The 20370-nt window shown below is 42.5% G+C and overlaps 1 protein-coding gene across 8 annotated transcripts in view; it reads left to right on the plus strand.

Moving 5' to 3' along the window:
• ELMO1 (engulfment and cell motility 1) overlaps window positions 1-20370 on the plus strand; it is a 533506-nt gene that overhangs the window by 390402 nt on the left and 122734 nt on the right. Inside the window, exon 1 of one of the 8 annotated variants that reach the window (XM_046020718.1) lies at window positions 11934-12155. The exons of the other annotated variants lie outside the window; for them this stretch is intronic. The gene's annotated coding sequence lies outside the window, so the exon portion shown is untranslated. Of the gene's footprint in view, window positions 1-11933; window positions 12156-20370 lie in introns of those variants that run through there. 8 annotated transcript variants of the gene reach the window in all.

Raw genomic sequence — 20370 nt, forward strand, 5'->3', positions numbered from 1 at the left:
ATTTTGTATTCATTGAATTTTCAAGTTATAAAATGCTTTAGGACAGAGTTGGGTGATAATGGAGAACTGAAGCTGCCACAGACAAAGCCTCAGCCTCAACTGCCCATCTCCACCTGCCACTCTGCACCCCTCCCTGCTCCCCAGCTGCCTCCCTGGCCTAAGGAATCAAGAAGAGGGTTTGGCATTTACCAAAGAGAATAAGTTCAATCAACAAATTCAGTACATTGAGTCAATAGATGTAGTTAAGTCGAGAGCATTGACCTTGAACTCAAGAGTGGGCTTCAAACCCTAGCTCCATTATTTCCTTGCTGTGTGACTTTGGGCACATTAATGTCCTTACCCTGTTTTTCAGCCTTTTCATCTGTGAAATATGGGAATACACACACACACACACACACACACACACACACACACACATATATGAACATATATTTGTTGTCAAGGTTAAATGAGCCAATATTAGGCTATTAGGGTGATTATATGGAATGGCCAATACTTGACCCATTTCTGAATAAGAAAATTATTCTTTACGGTTTATCCTAGTATATGTAAAGCACGTGGGCCATTTCCATGAGGGGAGGTTAGAAGAATGATACAATGCTCCAGACTAGGTATGGTGAGGCTTGGATTCTAGTCCAGCTCTCCCTCAAGCTGATGACACAACACTGGGCTGTTCTTCAATATCTGCCCTCACCACCTGTGACCTTTCTAGATGAAGGTGTCCCTGGTGGCCCCAGAGGTGGGTTCTCCCTTCTGTGCTTTGAATTCTCTCTCTTCTCATCCACTCTGGATACCGCTTGATCAGGTCGTCCCGTCTGGTCCTTATGTCATCAATCTTGTCCTCTTGGAGGCTATCATCTTACCAGCATATAAATGTACTCAAATACCTTGTGTTTGAAAAAACAAATAAATAACTCCTTCTTGATCTTCCATCCAGCCCTCACCCCCAGTCAGATTTCCTTACCTAGTTGCCTGTTTGCCACCTTTTCTTTTCATTACTCAATAATTTGTTAATCCACTGCAACCTGTCTTTTGCCCTTACTAAAAATGCAACTGAGCAGAAGAGGCAAAGGACTCTATAAACACTAAATTATGCTGTAATACTTGAAAACCTCTTTAGCCACAAAAACCATTGGTTTTGATGAAGTCAAGAATGACCTCTGATGGACATTTCAAAATCTCTATCTTGTTTTCCTTCTTTGCAGCCCTTGGTTCTCTCCTTCTTAAACAGGATCTTCCCGTGGCTTTGGAAATGAACACTCCCACAAAATAGATACGTGACATATGATATATATGAAAGGAAAAAATAATTATCATTGTTCCAGTTGCTAGTGATATTTTTAGAAAAAAGTTAAAAGGTAACTAAACTATATAGCTCAAGAAAAGAAAAATACCTCTAAAATGCAGTAATAGGTGTCTTGAATACTCAAAAACCTCTTTAGCCACAAGAGACACGATTTCTAAGAGGCAAGTAGAGAATAAGAGGAACTGTTGAGTTGTTCTAATTTAAGACTGGAAAGAAGTCACATTGTTATGACTCCCTGCTCTGATGAAAAAGATAGACATCAAAAAATTTGTAAAAATAAATCTTTTATCCCTTACATTTTTATGCTTATTGGCATCCTCCCTTCCTCCCCCTCGATTTCGTCTCTTCAACCTAAAAAGCTACCCAAATCTCTCCTATCCATGAAAAAAAAAAAATGTTTTTCACCCCCGTTCCTCTTTCAAGTTCTTATCCAATCTCTTTTCTTCCCTGCACTGCCAAATTTTCCAAGAGAGAATGCCATCCCCGCTTGCCTACCTCCTCTACTCCCTGTGGTCTGATGTTCACCCACGTCCACCCACTGAAATCGCTTTATTTAGGTCAGCGGTTACCTCCCGAGTGTCAGGTCTCTTCCCAGTGCTCCTCCTGCTCCAGCACCCTGAAGCATTGGCTCATGTCCCCACCTGTGCTTCCTGGGATCCTGGCCATTCCCTAACTGCCACCACCTTTCACTGACCCTGACCTTTATGCATTCCACAAACCCTTCTTCTTGATTCTCTCCTACATCCTCTCCACTCTCAGTATCCCATTTTCAGCCATCCTTCCATTCAAGGAGTGGCATGGCATTCTACCTCATCCCTTTGACTTGGAACCTTGGGGTGATCCCAGACTTCCTCATTCTTCTGGATTCCCACGTCCTGTGGATCCTCCAGTGCATAAGAAGGGGCCATCTGGCTTGTCCTGCTATGCCCCGCTTCCCTACCATCATCTTTTACATAGACTATGTCTGTCCTTTAATTGTTCTCTCTGAATCTGGACTCAGCCCACCTGGAAGTTATCTTTCCCCTAACAGAAACTCCCTCCCTCCCTCCTTCCTTTCTTCCTTTTTAAGATTTATATATTAATTTGAGAGAGAGAGAGAGAGGAACCAGTCCAGTTCAGGGCTCGATCCCAGGACCCTGAGACCATAACCTGAGCTCCAGTCAAGAGTCAGATGCTTGACTGACTGAGCCATCCAGGTGCCCCAGAAACACCTTTATAGAACATAATTCATCTCATGATACATCTACACTAAAAAAAACTTAGCCTCCCTCTTCTTACAGAGTGATAATAAAAGCTCTACATTCCATTGCAAACCACTTTTCCAAACAGAATGTCTATTGCACTCTTCAGCACACCCCTACTGACCATTAATTATCCTCTTGATGGCTACCTAAGCATGCCTTGTGCTTCCAAGTCTTTGTCCTTACCAATGTTCCCTCAACAAAGAAGATCCTTCACCCTTTTGTTGACATTCTGCCTATCCCTCAATGCCCAGCACACGGGCCCTGTGGAGCCCTTCCATGGGAGTAGAATTAATTGATTGCTCTTAGGCATGCTTTCTTTTTCCCATGCTTTGTAGCACTTACCATACTCAGCCATACATTGAGTTTGAAACCTCTTTTTGGCAAATTAGTTTGCTTTAAACTGGCCCCTGGCCACCCCTTTTCCCACCCTGTGGCTGATTTGAGGCCATACTGCAGAATCCTAGATGAACTTATTGAAAACCACGGTCATAGACCATATTGAGTTATCTACACTTTCTCCTCCTTACTCCTCAGAATAAGGACTAATTCCTCCTCACCCTTCTACCCCAGGGCACCTAACAAAAACATTGTATAGGCGCTCAACATATGTGACCTGGATTAAATCTTTTATCCATCCATGAATGGAAAGTGGAAAGGGGCTAACAATGCTTCTTAAAAAAAAAAAAAAAAAAAAAAAAAGCTGATAATGTTTTAAAAGGAAAAAGTACATTCTATAACAAACTTTGCAAACAAGCTACAGAACAAATTCAGTCCATAAGTGAAGGGCGCTATGTGGCTAAGGTAAGATAGGAGAAGTGAGTCTTTGGAGTGATGATATCTTTTAGGACTAGGAAAAAAATGGAGCCATTTCCAGAAGAGGAAAAAAAAGGGAGGTAGAATTTCATTTGTGTGGCTTAAAAACACTTTTAGAGTTTATTTTGGTGGTATTTACTGCCTGACAAAAGCCAACTGATTTTTTCCTGCTGGCATGTGCCTTCTGCACAGAGACCAGTGGCCAAGAAGCTTGCAAACACATTCACATCTCAAATCAGGCTCTGGCCGAGTCTGGGAGACCCCAGCTTCTAGTTGTTTATGAAGTTAGTTACCCCCTATCTGCCCCTCCCTTGTTTATGTGGGATGGAAGACCCTGGAGCTCCTTCTATAAAAAAGAAAGGAAGACTTGCCATCCACAGTGACATCAAAGGGCCCATCGCTACCCATTTGCTGGTAGAAATTTGACATTTCAGTAGAATTTTAAGAAAGCTGTTGGGACAAAGGGCTGTTGGGAAATTCACCAATAGTTGATGACTTCATTTATGAAGTCATGTAGTGCAGTGTGATGCTTCAGAATCATAGACATTCTGGGAAGAAAAAGAAAGGTATGCATATAGATGTTCATTTCATTGTTATTTATAGCAGCAGGAAAAATGGGAAATAATTCAGCAAAGAGGATATGATAAATTAACTTACGTGCACATTAATGGATATGTTAAATTTTTCAGTCATTCAAAATGATGTTTGTGAATGGTGTCTAAATATAAGAAGACTTTTTTTATATTATACTAAATGTGGGGGAGCAGAATGCAAAATTACACTTTAAGTAAAAATAAAAACTAGGAAGGTTTAAATCGCTTCAACAATGGTTTCTTCTGCATGGTGTAATTAATTAAAATTTTTTCTCTTTTGTTATGTTTTTAATTTTGTACATTTTCTCTAATGAACATATATGTTCTTAGAGTCACAGTTTTAAAACCAATTTTAAAACATGGGGATGCAGGACTGTCACCAGGCTCCGAATCTGGTACTATTAGTGGTTCTCATCTAGAGGGAATTTTTTTTTATCTCAGTATCTCATGTTATAAATTCAAGCAAAGTTTTGTTTATTCTTCCTTGAAATAAAGCATGGGTTTAAGCCAGCTGCCCTGGCTTAGTCAGTCCCGGCATCTTTATCCTGAAGTTGATTGGTACAAAGATCAAAAGCCCTCTGAGGCTCCATTGTAGGAAGACTCATTAACTGAAAGGGAGTTCTGAACAGATGTGACATCCTCGAAAAAAGGAGCCAGACAGCAGACAGAGCTGGGCCCAGCACCTAGACTGCCGAAAACATGGGTTTCAGGAGTGCTTCCTAGCGCCTCCTCTTCCCTCTCAGGCTGGGGATTGCAGGGGTGGGAGGAGGGAGGAATGGGAGACACATGAAATGAGTCACTGAGAGGTTTTCAGAGATATCCTCTTCTCCTAACTTTACCATGACGTTGGGTAGAATGACAGAGGAGCGCTCAGAAGAAAGCTTTCGTAACTTCTGTAAGTATAAAGGTTTGCAGTAAGATTTTGTATTTGGGGCCAAGTAAGGTATCAGAGCCATCTAGGGATGGTGTTCCTGGTGTTATGTTACTAAATCTGCCTCTCAGGAGTTCACAGCAGTGGGGAAAGCTCTGGAAAGAGTAATTGTGGAATAAATAGCACATGGGAGAGTGCAGCCTCATGTGTTGTATAGAAGTAACTTGAAGGAGGGAATGCCATAGAGGGAGGACCTTCCTTGGGAAGGCTTCAACGTATGGATAGAAGCTTACCAGGTGAGCAGAACAGAGATGACTGGGAAAAAAAAAACATGAAATGTAAGAAATGCATGAAGAGAAGACTTAGTAAGTGGTGCTTTATTACTTTCAAGATGCTATGGCTATATTTTTGGGTTCCCAAGACTTGAAGGAAATGTGGCAATATGTGAACAATTGTTATAGCACACCCTTTTTAAAATTTTATTTTAAAAATGTGTTTATTTGAGAGAGAGTGTGCATGTACTTGTGGAAGGGTTGGTACACACAAGGGACAGAGGGAGAGAGAATCTCAAGCAGACTCCCCACTGAGCATGGAGTCCTGACGAAGGCCTGAGATCATGGCCTGAGCCGAAATCTAGAGTCAGACGCTTAACTGAGCTACCCAGGGGCCCCACATCATAACACTTCCCAAACATTGGCTGAATGGATGGAGGCCAATTTCTTACTTCCAAACTGGACTTTCTGGTAAAATATATTTTTTCTGTGTATGCACAGAGCAGCTGAGATGTCTCACACACAATGGATTCCCCCCAAATATAAGTAAGAGCATTTACTCATGGTTGAACGTGTGTGGTTATTTGAAATATTTCCTCTGTAATCCTCATGCCTGTCACTGTGTCGAGAGAATTGTAGGCGACGCATTTTGGAAATCATGTTTCATATTTGCCGTAGGATGACTTGGAAGAGGAGCGTTTTTGCATGTAAATGGATTGGTTATTGCCCTTTGGGGCCAATTTTTATTTATATTATCAAATTAACTCCTTCCTGTAGTTGCTAGCTTAAAGATACAGGCAAGTACTGAGCACTAAAATAAAATTATATTTTTGCATGAATTTAATTGCTGCACAAATTAGGTTTCAGGACTCATTCTTCGTGAGAGTTGGGAATAACCTGTCAGTATCATTTGCCTAGAGGGTTATGATTCACATTTCAAAGTTTCCTTTAATTGGAAGTACAATAGAGAGCGATTTGAAGTGATCTGGCTCTTACCACCTGATGGTTTTGAAGAACTGAGTTGAAGAACAGGTCTGTCCTCGTTGTGGCAATGTGGTTTGCCAGGAGCACGCACGCTCCAAGTGAGTTTTCCTAGAGAGCTACTGGGTTGTTGCTGATATACATGGAAACTCTGGGCACATTGTTGTGATGTGACTGGCTTCTGACAATGTCAACTTCTTTATCATGGAACAAAATAAAAATAACTGGGTTTAAACAGGACTCGCCCTAGAATTCTGCATTGTGATCCTCCTGGTCCTGGAGGTATCTGGCTCTGTCCAGACCTACTGGACCCCTGTTCAAGCCCTCAAACTCCTTCTGCTCTGCCCATCCCCTTTCACATCTCAGAACATGATCCCCGGGAACTGACTGCTTATGTGTCTAGAACCTCCTCTCCCTCCCTCCTTACCTGGGTGAACTGCATCTACTCACCTTCTTGATCTGGGTTTCCCTCTGGCTAACAGCAAACCCTTCATAGCTCCCCTTCCTCTCTGACTTACCCTGTTCTGTTGCAGTGTGATCCCCATTGTAACAAGAGACCAGGACCACAGATTATCTGTGCATCTGTAAGCAGAAAGAGCAGAGAAATTAAAGGCATCAAATGTTAACTATTTGATAAAACACAGATTTAATCTCTACTAACCACTGTGAAATTGGTTCTCTTATTGAGAATATCAGAAACTAAATTTTTTTTTCTCAAAAGGTGAAATCACTTGTGTGTGAAATTGATATGTGTCTCAAAATTGAACGAGGTTTACTCATGCATGAGAGCTGAAAACCAAGAAGAATGTGATAACAGCCCCAAAGCTTCCCTTTTCATGATGGCGAAGAAGCCGTTTCTCGTTTTGTGTCGCCCAGAGAATATCCTACCTTTGGCCCAGTAGATTTTTGCCACCATATTGCCAGTGGACATGCTTGGCAAGGCTGAGTTAAGGATTTTGGCATTTTCATTTTTCCTTTTGGCATGACTTTTCATCAGCCTGCATTTCTGGAATGCATTTCCATGGTATATTTGGAAGATTCAAGCTGGCAAGATGATATGCTTTGAGAATTTCACCCAACTATTACTTTGAAGGCACTCCAGAATTGTAACAGATGCATCTTATTGGGCCCTGCTCTTCTGGCCCCCATGTCATTCTCAGGTCAGCCTGTTCCATTTGGTCAAGTTTATCACACCTCAAGGACTTCCACACCTTGACTCTCCAACCCCATGAATGCAAATCATAGTCGCCTATCAGAAGTCGAGCTCTGGAAGAGGAAAGAATAAAAGATTTATTTATAGACACGTTTGCATTCTATAGATCTGGTTTTATTTTGGTGTTTGTAGGTTTTGCTTATATTTTAGGCATTTTTTAAGGGAAATACAAAAATGGCAAAGTCCAGGGGAAATAAGCCTAATCACATTAATGTCTCATAAATATGATTTACATATGATTATGGAAGTAATCTGTTCGGGACCAGCAGCAGGAAAATGGCAGGATTTACTATTGGTGCCTCCTATCTATAGCCCAGTATGTGGAATCCTCTCCAGCTCCTTTTTAAATGCTCACTATAAATGGTGTTCCTTTTAGTTAAGACCAATAGGAAAACTAAGGGAAATTTAGCCAGCTAGTTTAGAAATCATTCTACAATAGTCACTGTTATTTTTTGTCCCCAAAATACATATCCCCTAACAATTCTTTTTTTGATTCATGAATTTGTTTAAAAAGTATTACAAAGGTATATGAATTACACATCAAATTTGGTAATAATCTATTCACTAAATCATGTTTGTGGAAAGAAACAGAATTCAATTAGCTTGAATCTGCCCCCAAGAAAGTGCAGGGTAAATGGTACCAGCAATAGCTACCCAGCACGAAGCAGAGAATCCAGGCTGTCATGTGGGGGTGAAGTGGAAAGAGATTTCTTCTGATTTTTAATCAGATGCCCAGGAGTGATTCCCCGCCCTGCCCCCCCCCCCCCATATCTTCCAGGTTGATGTTGTGGTTCCCTTCTATCTACAGATGGCTCATAATAACTCTGAATGTGTCCAGAAGCTTGATGGCATGCCACTGATAATACATTTTGAGCCTCTCTCGTGCAGGGCCATTGTACTTCGTACCAGTTCTTGGGGGCTTGTTCAGATATCAGACCAATAAAATGCAGGTTCCCCTTTTTGAGGTTCAACAGCGGCTCTGAGGCTTGTATAGACCCTTTTGCTGCAAATCTAGAAAGGAAAGAATACCCAGCAATGGCCAAATTAGTGAACAGCCTATGATCTCAGTTCACAAAACTACTAGACAAGATTCTATGGAAAAATTCTTTGGAAGCTTCTCCAAAGACCGTATAGCGATTTGGTATAAAGTGACCCCTGTGAAAATGTAAAGTGAAGCAGCTTACTTTTCAGAACTAACACCTTGCCTAGCTTGGTGAACCAAGGGCTCTGCTTGCTCGCTTTTGAATAGATGAGGAGGGTAGAACAGATGGAAAGCCCAAAAATATTCTCTACCTGGCAATTTGGTCTTAAAAATGAATTTTCCAGGAAAAACAATTTGAAGAAAATTTATGACATTTCATAGTGTCCACGTAGATCTATATGATCTACCTGTGTTATTTTTGGTGGGTCTGATAGCATCTCTACCCCCCTGGTGAATTTGTTTTTTGAGAAATCCTGTGTCCATTCTTCACATGCCTGCCCTTAGCAGCTACCGAGCCTCATACGCTGCAATGGTACCTGCCCTCAACTCGAGAATTTGTAGTAAATGAAAGAAAGGTGACCTTGGTCTGATGTAGATTGGGATGGCTGATTCTCAAAAACAAACAAACAAACGAACAAAAACAAAAGACTCTTCTCCATTTTGTACATTGAAAATGGATTCATTTTCTTTATACAAACATCTCTTAGCAGTGATTCTCAAGTTCTGGTGTATGTAGGAGTACCCTGGAGAGCTTGAGGAAATGTCCCTAGATTCCATTCCTTGGGATTCTGGTTCAGGAAGAATAAGGTAGGATCCCAGGAATCTTCATTTTGAGGAGAACTCCCAATGACAGGACCCAGGTGGTCCCTGTCGATCACACTTGTAGAAGCTGGAACTAGAATCCCTTGGTTCAAATCCCAGCTCTGCCACATTATGTCTTGGTCAACTTGCTCAAGAAACTTTGCCTCCGTATGCCTCAATTTCATCATTCTGTACGATAGGGATAATGGTAATACCTCACAGCATTTTTGTGAGAATTAAATCAGTTCATTTAAAGTACTTGGAATGCTATCTGGACTGTTAATTGGCCAGTAAATGTTAGCTAGACCAGTCCAACAAGTTATAGATGCCTTGAAATAGATTATTTCATATGTTGAGTTATGTAGGTGTTTGGGGGGCTGGGAATCATTGTATGGAGTACTTCAATAGTTTATCATTGCTAATAGGATGAGAGCCAACATCCTTAATGTGGTCTCTAGGACCCTACATATCTAGCCTTTGCCTACTGTCCGAGCTCATCTCACACCATCCTTCCAGCCACTCTGACTGTAATCAGCTGCAGCTGGCATATTTCGAGTTTCCAAAGATGCCACACTTCCTTCTAGGCAGTGTTCATCTAGACAGGCCCTTCACATATGCTATTCCTTATGTCTGAGACACTGTTCCCCTCACTTTTAGTTTATTAATTTTTACTCTGCCTTTGGAGTCTTAGCTCAAGTATCACTTCCTCTGAGATGCTTTTCCTGACTTACTAAGTTAAATCTTTTCATTTGTGCTCATGGCACATAGCTCTCCTTCATACCCCGTATGAAAGTTATACTTTCATATTTTTTCCTCCTCCACTCAAGTTATTGTGCCATAAGGTAAAAACCATGCCAGTTTGTTTGGTCACAGTGCTTGGCATATAAACACTCAGTATTTGTGGAATAAATGATTAAATTTTGCTTGAGGGAAGACCAGGTTGGAATGCCATGTTGCTACATAAAAACAGTGGTATGTGGGGGATCTCAGGAGGGTCTCAGGAGGTTGAGAGGACGGGGGTAAGTGTCCTCATGGCAGAAGAGAGTAGGCAGAAGAGGGTCGATATGTTCCAGAGTGGCAGTCAAAAAACCTGAGATAGCCACCATCCTGGGTGGTAGAGGTCATGTGGACAGAGCTGAGATAGATGGCCAGAGTTGGGTTTGGGTGCAAGACAGGATGAATATAGGTGAGAATTCCTATCTGAGCTCACAGGGGCAAAAAGAGATAAAATGGAAAATCAGGAATCAGATTCCTGGAGGGGCAAATCCAATATCAAGACCACTGTGCCAGAATGGAGCACTTGGTGATAGAGGAGAATGGGGTTTGGACTGGGAGTCCTTTCAGAATAAAGGAGGCCCAGAGTTACTGTTGCTTATGAGACTGTGGGTATGTGACATATGGATAGTTCACTTGGCTTCAAGAGCCAGAGATGTGCAAAGCCCCCTCTGAAGCTGGCTGTGTGTCATTGATGGTCTGAGGGCACTAGATTTGCAGAGAGGCCTTCAGGAAAGAGAAGTTCTTGAAATTCATGATGATGGGACGGAGAATAATTCCTTTCCTTCTTATGTAAGCCAGAGTCATAACCCTCTTTGGCATTTGCCATCTTCAGTCAGTCTTTGTAGAGTTGAAGCCTTCCCTGGGCACACAGGTTAAGATTAGTCTCCTCTTGTGTTTGACCTGGCCATGTAGCCATTTATTGCTCAGTGGCGGCCCCTGCTGTTAAGGAGAAAGATAGCACATCCAGAGTCTGTCATTAACTCTGGTACCTGTAATTAGGCGAATTCGGAGCAAACAGGAGAGGAGTCAGGGGCCAGGTAAATGGACTCGCGACATCCCCAGGGAGATCCCTCTCCCACCCCGTGTTCAGCGTGCCATGTGAGCTGCTAGCGCAAAAGAAGAAGCTGAGCCTAAAGGTTTGGGACTTAAAAATCTTCTACAAGCTTCTCCGTTCGATCGCTTCACTACAGAGGTTTGCTAGGAACCATCACAGTGCCCTCTGAGAAATGCCAGTGCAAACTTTTCTTTGGGGGCTTTCAGGACTCTCAGGTGACAGATATCTTAAAAGATACCCCCCTCACTCTTGAGGTTGATTTACAGTACATTTTCATTAGGGGTGGAGGTGCAGTGTGATGCCTTGTTTACATTCTGGACAGGAATCCGAGTATGGATCCTTCCGTAGGCGTCCCGCTGGGTCGCCCTCCTGTGTGCACGCATCTCTGGGAGCGCGTGTACTGCGTGTACGAAGTAAGGCAGTTACATGCCATTTCTGGGCAAAAAACTGCATGGGAAGAGAAGAAGAGAGAAAGCAAACTCACAATCACATAAAAGTAAGGAGAGGGGGAGAGAGGAGATTGCCGTTGATTATGGGTCTGGCAGCAGATGTTCTACACGAATCCAACTCGCTGCAGCCAGTCTGTTTCCATGGCAACAGAATCAGTAATTATTGAGCCCAGGCGCTCCCCCACCTCCTTCCTCCCAACAAGGTGGAGGCTGATGAATATGAACTATCTCCAGCCCATCACCAGCTCTTTCTTTTTCTCCTTCTTCCCCCCCCCCTCTCTCCTTTTAAAGTTCTTTATAAGAAAAGTGGAGGTATTGAGGAACGCCGAGAAGAGGAGCTCTGTGTTTATTGATGAAAGAGCATAGAGCACAACATTGAAATGCAGTGATTATTTTTCTCTTGTGATACTATAAGAGAAAAGCTCTTCCTAGAAAAGCCGATGATCTCTGAAGATGCTAAATAAATGAGCAGGAGTTTCCCTGAAATGGAGGCTCCTTTTGATTGGCTGATCTTTCTGCGATTCCTGCCAATCGGAGCACCCCTGGGCTCGAGCTCCATAAACATAAGCAAAGCTACATGCTTATTCTTCTGGACTCGAAGTGTGTGCCATTCAAAGGTGTGTGGCAGGTCTCCATTCACATGGCTCGACTGGAAACCTGTTTTGTGAACAAGCTTACTCGGGAACCATCCGGTATTCCAACACATTGTTCTTCTGGGGGACGGCTCTAAGTCATCTGGTGGCGGCAGCAGCTTAGCAGCAGTCTTTGTAGTTGGGAAGGATGGACTTACGGGAGCTTGGTGAGTAAACCTTAGTCTTACACATCTGTCCGCCGGTATCTGCAACCAGCGCTAAAATGCAGCTTTGTCCTATTGTCTGCCGAGAAAACTATGAATTGCAACGAGCACATGGAAGAGCGGGCATTCTGGGGTTCCTGTGATGTGTGAGCTTCTGTATTCCAAAGGCTTCATGCGTTGCTTGGGTAGGATCGGATTTGTAGTTGGATTATACCGGAACACTGGCTTGTCTAGTTAGGATTACGAGGAGGAGTGGAGTTGTGCTTTATCTGCCTGGGTATAGATCCATTTCCGAAGAACATGCTTTTAAAACTAAATTAATGAGAGTCAACCCTGTGGATTTCTGGGAAGAGGGAGAAAGGTGCAGGCACGGAGCCGAACGGTAAGCAGCTTGACTGTGTTGCCGGTGTGTGCATTGTGCAGAGAGATGTTATTACGATGGTCTGTCAAACACTTCTTCAGACCCCCAAGCGCAGAAGGGGGCATCTGTTTGGCATGCACTGCTGCTCTCGGTTTGGGAAGTGTGCAACTGAGCTAGGTCATGCCCCTGACTTCTGTCATGAATCCGGTCTCTAAACCAAAATATGTTCTCTCTCTTTTTAAAAATTAATTGCAAAGATGAGCTGAAGAGCAGTCAGAGAGATTTTAGCTGCCAAAAATCACGCTTCCAAATGACTCTGTTTTGCATCCTTTTCAGCCCCTGAAAACCAGACAGGGTTTGCAAAGTTATATTCAAGGATTGGCTCTTTGCCAGGGAAGGGCTGCTCTGAGCTATTGCTTTCCTCCCTGGGGTTTAATTTTCTGACACTGGTGATGAAATTCTCGATTTCTTTGGGTAGAAGCAGGAAAAAAGAAGAAAGCAGTGCTGTAAACAGGCAATGGAGAGGCAACATGGGGAAGGAAAAACTCTCTGCCTTTAGAGACCCTTCTAGCTGCAAACTTAAAAATATATATGGCAAGACAGAACTCAAGCACGGGGTAGGATTCCAGGGGAACTATAATCTTTCTGAACATGGGGAGGAGAAGCATTGCTTTCGGCGTGGGTGCAGGGAGCGGGGGCTGAACTTGGGGCTTCCATCTCTGCATAAGAACCTCTCCCCAGCATCTCTGTGGGTTTTGAGGCTTCATCACTGTTACTTTTTTTTTAAATGTAATTCCCTATCTCATGTGCCAGGAACACTGACAGCATACTGCATGTCTTCTATTTACAGTTCACTTGGGTGCAAACAACAGAGGGAAAGAGAGAGGAAAACCTTATCATCTGGTTCAGAAATACATGCACATGAAATAGTTGAACATGGGAAATCTTCCCGGCTAGTCCTTTATAACAATGTCCTTTTGACAGAAGAGAGTGTTATAGGTCTTCACGTGGCTGTAGAAGGGGATTTGCTGTATCTGTGGTGAGCGGGTAAAGAAATAAAAAAGCTAGGAAGGTTTCTCCTGGAGAAGACCCGAAAGCAGGGCTAGGGGAGTTGGAAGAGACCTGACATGCTCTTTTGACCTGATGCCACGGGAAGAGATAGCCACGTTTCCTCACCGTGGGTGGCAGTATACAGCATGGGGAACCCGGTCACTTGGCCAGGTCAGTGACCTGTCATGTTAGCTGAAGACCCCTCTAGAAATAGAGGCTGTCTTCTGATTCCAAGAGGCTCAAGATGGTGTGCCAAATTGAAAATTCCACCTCATCGGAGGCAAGTGTGTGCAGGGAACTCTACCGATTACATCTCACTCCTAGGCACACCTTGACCCACACCCAGTTTTGACGAAGTCTGGTTTTTAAGCGGATGTGCATTAAATGACGTCATTTCATTAGAATGACCCTCCCTCCTCTTTCGGTCTCTTCTCTCCCCCATTAGCATCACTGCCATGAGTGAGGCACTGGCACCTGTTGGCAAGAATGAGAGAAGAAACAGCCTTTTATGGAAGCACTAAAAATGTTTTTAAAAAATTAAGGGTAGTTACTAACCTATTTTTGGATCATGAAAGTCTCAGAATTTGCAAGCTGTGAAACTCTCCCTTGGCCCTAAGAAAATCCATGAACGCATGATCACATTATACTCTGATGACAGCCCCCGTTTCAGGGTCACATAGGATCTCTGTCCCAGGTAAAAAGCTAAGAATTTATTATACCCTCAAGTTTCTTATCTCCTTTTTGCAAAGGGCTCGCTAAATACTGCCCAGCCCTGTGCCAGTCAACTTCTGACCCAGGTGGTGGCTTCAGTCCCTGAATGAGGTCCTGCATGTTCTCATTGAGGGCTGGAATGAAAAAGTCTTGGGAACAGTTCTAGAACATGGTGGTTTTTCACTTCTCAGCTTGTGGTGTTGGTGAAACTAGGATCACAGGACTTGAACATGCTCCTTCAGCTACCAGAACAGCTTCCTGTTCAGTCCTGAAGGAGGAGGCTTCTTCCTTCTGCCTCTGCATGGTGTTTGTGGGGTGTGGGACAAATTAGAGGCTTCCATGGAAAGGTAAAGAAAAACGAATTCCCTCAGATATTCACGTGACTGTCAGAGTTGCCTGAGAGGTCACAGTGAATATGAATATTTTAAATTCAATCCCTGAAGTTCAGCACTGAGAATTGGAGTGATAGAATCCATGTCTCCTAGCAATTGGATTGAAATCAGTCACAATGGGAAAAGCTAACCTGCCCTGAGCATTTGCAGTTTGGCAAGCACTATCCAATATGTATGGAGATGTAATAACTCACTGAAGCTTTAAAACAGCCCCAACAGGATGACTTTCATACCTGTTTTCTAAATGAAGAGATCGAATCACCAAAACGTTGAGGAACTTGCCCATGTCTACCAAGCCAGGACGTGGCAAGTGGTTTGTGTTTTCACACGTGTTGATTTACTTCTTTGCTGCATCCATGGATGGAAGGAGAGCGAATGGACAGGGGAAGGAGGTCTCCTCACCTTTCAGTCCACCTGGTTGAACCAGACCATGGGGAATTGAATTCAACCATCATTGTGATAATTAAAGTCAAATTAGAAAGGTCTTTTCGGGTGGTTGGGTGAATAGTTTACAGTGTCATTTAGGAAAAGATGTTGGAGTTAAGTAAAATGTTGTTACCAAAATGTCCCATTTGTTTATCCCCTTGTGTTACTGTATGATATGCCACCTCGTTCCGAGGAGTGTTTCTTTGGCTGATGGGATCTACGTCAGTTTCCGTATGAGACCAGCTCCTCCTGGGCCATCTACGGGAGGTAGAAGGTCATTAGGTCCATGGCTGCCCTTTGCTCGATTCACAGTTGCTGTAGCAACAGTGAGGGGCGTGAAAGACCAGGAACAACAGTGCCTTCAGTCTGGGGGTGTGCGTGACCCGCGGTGGTTGTGGGAGTCACCAAGGCTGCCATGCTTTCTGAAGACCCTGTGAATAGGCCCAGCTCAGAGAGAAATTCCAGGTAGTGGTAGAGGACATGCAGGGATGAAGCAGCTGAAGACTCAGAAGTTTAGACCTGAAAATCATTGAATGTGACACAGTTTTTCAAACCACGTCAGTCAGAGTTGGGGGCGTTGAGGGGACTGGGGAGATGTGGAGCCGGGGCGGGCATGAGTGAGTCCTCCACTCCCATTTCTATCTGTTTTATAAACTGGCATTCCCAGCGAAGACTTAACTAATGACAAATGGAGGGGAAGGAGTTAGGCCACTAGACGGAGAAAGAAAAACTATTGATGTCCTTGAAATTTCCAGCCTGACATATAAAGAAATAGCAGACCAGAGCGTACAAGCCAGATTGCATTCAACAGAAGAAGAATCTGTAGGGGTCTCAGTAGCAGGTTTTAAAAATGTGGGTTATTTGCTATGCACGCCTAATATTATGCACTTTCTACTATTACACTAGGTATGTGAATGTGTAAAAGACAATTTCAATAGCTATTCAAAGAATAATGTCCTACAGGGATAATATGGCTGATCTCTTTCTAGAACAAAACTGTCTAGTGGAAATACAATGCAAGTTCTGTGTGTAATTTCCTTTTTTTTAGTAATCACATTTAAAAAGTAAAAAAAAGAAAAAAGCCTATAAATTTTAATAATATATATATTTAACCCAGTATGCCCCAAATATTTTAGCATGCAACTACAAAATTATTAACAAAAATATTTATATTCAATTTTTTATGTTAAGTCTTTGAAATCCAACATGTAATTTACACTGACAACACAACTCAATTTGGATACTGAATTTTCACAGGAAATCTGTTTTTAGATTTCATAAAGTTTATAGTTAAAAAGGTAGATTCACGTACCCAACTTGTTCCAAACATACACAAAAGTTTTTCAATAACTGAAGTATCAATTTTTAAATATAGATTAGCTAAAGTTATATAAAATTTGTAACTCACTTGCGTAGTCATACTAGTCACGTATTTCAAGGTTTCCATAGCCACGTGTGGTTAATCTACTAGACGGGGCAGTGCTGGGCTCTAAAGAGCTCTCCTGCTCTGCTAGGCCAGTGACTTCTATCTCATCATCAAGCTATAGCTCCTTCCTCTCTTCTTCCTCCATGAAGTACCTAGAAGACTTGCCCTGGCAACAGAGAGATTAACAGAACATTAGTATTCACAAACTTGTTTACTTTTGCCCTTAACCTTTGTACATGCAACACTCAACATGTAGTGAAATCTTGGTTTTTCCATTAGTCTGTTTGGCATGGAGGAATGTAAAGGTGTACCATTTCCTATTGCAGAAAGTCAACATTCACCATCTGTGGCATGTTTCTGTCCACAGATATGGTGGCCCCACCACTCACCACACGTTGGGCCGCCACCTTCAACACAGTATGTTCTGGACACATGGATTTAGTTTTAATAAGAGGCTAAGCAAACCTTGATTGAGAGGGTAAGTCTGCTGCAAACAGATAATTCTTTATGAAGACAAGTATAAATTGAGGCTAAGGGATGATTTAATTGCTGTCATCTTACTCAATTCTGCAAATTTTGTTTAGCTGGAAAATATTGACTAAGTAGTTCTTAGAGTTAATTTGGTCTTAAAATCCTTACCTTCAACATCATATGTTATTCTATTTATTCACTCCCCCAAGGTTTTTTTCTTTTTAATGTAAAACCAATTATGAAAATGTAATCAACCTTTTCAGGAAGCTAGATCCAAATCATGCTGCAAAGCCTTCTTACAGGCATCCGGTCCCAGCCTCCTGGAGATGTCCTGACATTGACAATCGCAGCCAGATCTGCAAGTAGAAGGATATAGCTCGCTCTGCGTTTGGTCTGCTTAAATCTTTGGTTAATAAAGAGATCTATTAGAAATCTCACAAAACACTGAGAAAGGGAGGAAAAAATCCCTACAGTTCAATACCATCCCTAATACCAGGGATGCCTTCCGGTCCAACTATACCCATTTCCTGCACGTTGGACAGAATTCCCAAGGATTAGGCCTTGTGCACTTAAGCGCTCAGAAACGTTTGCTGGATTGAGTTATGTGGCCTCTTGGCAACTTCTTTCTTTTCATGGCAGGATTTTATCATCTTTACTGAGAACACTGGCAGACCAAGTAAATTAAACCAGAGGCAGGGGTGAAGATAAGAGTGAGATGACTTGCTTTGTGAATCTGCTGCTTGGCCACACCAAAAACTATCATGAGTGGAAGGAAGTGCTGTGGGATTTCAGTGAGCACAGAGACACCGGGAAATAGCTGCCTATTACATAAGTGAAATTAGCATCACAATAATTATCTTTGAATTGCCACAGGATTTTGAAGTCCACTGATAGGCTAACAAGTTTCAAATAATCTGTGACATTCTAGAAATCCAGGACTAGAAAAGTACTCATCTAGATGACAGAGCAGTAATCTAGAACCTAAGGCCTTGACTTCCTGTCTATAGTTTCGCAACTGAATTTTGTAAACCATTTAAACCTTCTGCTCCACAGCACCTACACACAGGTATAGAGAGAAGTTTAGACTTGATGATTTCCAAGGTCAGGATTCCAAACCATCTGTTCTCTAGGGCCCATGTTGCATCAACCATAGCAATCTTTCCCACTGTTCTTAGATGGAGCCTCAGAATCCCTCTTAACACAGCACTAAGTCAGCCACTACCAACCAATCAGAACTGGCTTACAGATGAAACTGATTTTTCATCCCTCTCCTATGTCTTTTTCTCAGCTCTGGGAATTGTGCAAGACTTTGAAAAGGAAATACACAGGGAATTATCCTCAGTATGCAGGGTTTCGGGAATGTCAGTTCTTTACTCATCTTCTTGCTCAGCTGTTCCAGGGAGGTGTTGCCATCTGACAAGGAGGGCTGCAGCCTGGCACTTTGGGAGCTCACTTTTCCTTTTCTTTGAGCTATAAGTGATGAGAGACCTGTCAAGGAGAGCAGTTCACTGGCATCATTCCCAGACCTGGAAGCATAATGAAATAAAGTTTCATTCTGACTTGGTTGGAATTTTTATAGCTGAACATTTGAGATAGCATCTGGGGCAGTTCTAACATCCATTTGCCTGGTTGGAAGGAAGCACCCATCAGCTAATGGAACTCAGGCCTTCATACTGGCAGCCCACACTGACAGACTTGACCTTTGGGCAAATATTTCTAATTGTAGCCAGCCAGGCCACGGGTCCTAGCACCTGTGATTCAGCTCACTCATGTCTGATGGCCCAGTGATGTGAAATATGCATTATACAGGTTCTATCATATACAAAGAATGGTATCAAAGTAGGAACTGGTCTGAAATCCCCCCACACAGGTACTGAGCGTCAGTCCAGACTACTTAATGTTAAGGGTTCAATCCAAGCCTTGGGCTCTGGGATGCTGTGTTGGTACGATCCATTAGCACTCTTCCTAGTACCCACACCCTTCCAGTTTTAGAGAACAGAGGGTGTCAGTGGACAGAAGCTCCCACTCTGGATTCCATAAGCCAGGTTCAAACTTCTCTGCAAAGTAGACCTAAGAAGATTTGCAAAGATCACTGGATAGAAGACCCTTCTGTCCTCCTTAAAATTTCTTGAGGACTAGGTAGATGACTACTTAAACCCTCTGAACCTTAGTTCTCTCATCTGTAAAAATGGAAGTAAAGGTGCATTTCTCACAAGGCTGTTGGTGAATGGAAATTAAATTATGGAGTCTGTGTAAGTGATGAGTGCACCATAATGCTCTGTGCAAGGAGACAATAGTACGATTATATTCCATGAGTAGAAGAAGCCATTTATTCCGTGAGTAGAAGCCATTTATTTTTTGTTATCTCAAAGAATGTCTAGCTCAAGTCTTTAGCTATGGAAGGTTCTCTAACTGGACAGCTAGAGTGCTAGGCGGGCACATGCTGTCTGCTGTCAGATCACTCTCCTAAACCCTCAGAGATCATCCCAGCCCTGCTAGCACCAGAGGCCACCCAGAGGGAAAAGACACTACCCTTAGAACAAAGAGCCTGGGGTGAAACCCCAGATTAGCCACTGGTAAAATTTAGGTCTTGCCATATTGCCTCTCCAATCTTTAGTATCTTTTTTTCCTCATGTACAAAATATAGATAATATCTAACCTATCAGATACATAGAAATGTTCAGAGAACAAATTAACATATCCCAAGTGCTCTGTGGATTGCACATAAGGTAATATATAAGGTATTACTGTTATTACTTCAAATCTAGTATCTCTTAACAATTCAGCCTTGTTTACAGAGAAGGAATCACTGGAAACATGTTTTTGGAGCAAGAGTCAGAAGCTCCAGGATAGTAATGTATGCTTTCCTGATTTTGGAAGACAGTTAAGATCAAACGATATTGTGCTTCTTGGCAGATGCCTTGGAGCATTCAGGAAGGCTGTGACCTGTCATAAATAACTGGTGGCTTTTATATTGGTTAAGTCAAAGATGTTCTTGGTCTCTGCATATGGCCCATCAATCTGTCTGGATTGCCAAGTTTTAGCCACCCTGCCCCGACTCTCTCTCTCTTCTTCATGAAGACATATAAACCTTTGGAAAATATATGTATTTTTGGTTCTTCCATATGTAGTTTCCCAGGTACTTCTTGGTAGCTTTCTTCTCTCCTCCATCCCCCTAAGCATGCATTTTATGCCCCTGAATTACGTATTCTGTCAAGAAAGGAGAATGGGTGATGTCTTCGTTTGTTAATCTGGGTATTTATTTACTATAAACCTATCACATCCCAGATATTAAAGAATCCTGAGTCCTGAGATGGCAAATAGATTCTATCTGGTGACAACTTGGGTGCTCTGGTGGAGGCTGCTTAGGGCCTACTTCTG

The sequence above is a fragment of the Meles meles genome, chromosome 10 (genome assembly GCF_922984935.1).
Source record: "Meles meles chromosome 10, mMelMel3.1 paternal haplotype, whole genome shotgun sequence".
NCBI lineage: Eukaryota > Metazoa > Chordata > Mammalia > Carnivora > Mustelidae > Meles > Meles meles.